Consider the following 1,025-nt stretch of genomic DNA (forward strand, 5'->3'; position numbering starts at 1 on the left):
GCATACAGAGTAGTCTTACTGCCCTAAAAATGCCCTCTGTCCACCTATTCATCCCTCCTTCCCCCACCTCCCAGCTCCTGCAACCACTCAACTAACCAACAGAAATTCAAGCCGGATTCAGAGAGGATGTGCAACAAGGGATGTCACCACTGATGTCAGATCGATCTTGGTTGAAAGCAGAGAAGATCATAAAGATGTTTACTCGTGTTTTATTGACTGTGCAATGGCATTTGACTGTGTGGATCATAACAAATTATGGATAACATTGTGAAGAACAGGAATTCCAGAACACTTAATTCTGCACCTGCAAAACTTGTACATAAACCGAGAGGCAGTCATTTGAACAGAACAAATGGATAGCTGCATGGTTTAGAATCAGGAAAGCTGTGTGTCAGCGTTGCCTCCTTTCACCATACTTATGCAATCTGTATGCTGAGCAAATAATCAGAGAAGCTGAACTATATGAAGAACTCGGCATCAGGATTGGAGGAAGACTCATTAACCCGTGATATGCAGACAACACAACCTTTCTTACTGAAAGTGAAGAAGATTTGATGCATTTACTGATGAAGATGAAGCACTCCAGCCTTCAGTGTGGATTACACCTCAACATAATGGAAATAAAAATCCTCACAACTGAACCAATAAGCAACATCATGACAAACGGATAAAAGATGGACGTTGTCAAGAATTTCATTTTACCTCGATCCACAATCAACCCCCAGGGAAGCAGCAGTCAAGAAATCGAACGACATATTGCATTGGGAAAATCTGCCACAAAAGACCTCTTTAAATAGTTAAAAAGCAAAGATGTCACCTTGAGGACTAAGGTGCGCCTGATCCAGGCCACGTGCATGCGAAAGCTGGACAATGAAAAAGGAAGATCAAAGAAGAATTAACACATTTGAATTATGGTGTTAAGAAAGAATATTGACTATACCATGAACTGCCAAAAATGAAGATATTTGTCTTGGAAGAAGCACAGCCAGAAAGCTCCTTAGAAGTGAGGATGGTGAAACTTTGTC

This window comes from Trichechus manatus, unplaced genomic scaffold, assembly GCF_000243295.1.
Source record: "Trichechus manatus latirostris isolate Lorelei unplaced genomic scaffold, TriManLat1.0 scaffold00092, whole genome shotgun sequence".
NCBI classification, from domain to species: Eukaryota; Metazoa; Chordata; class Mammalia; order Sirenia; family Trichechidae; genus Trichechus; species Trichechus manatus.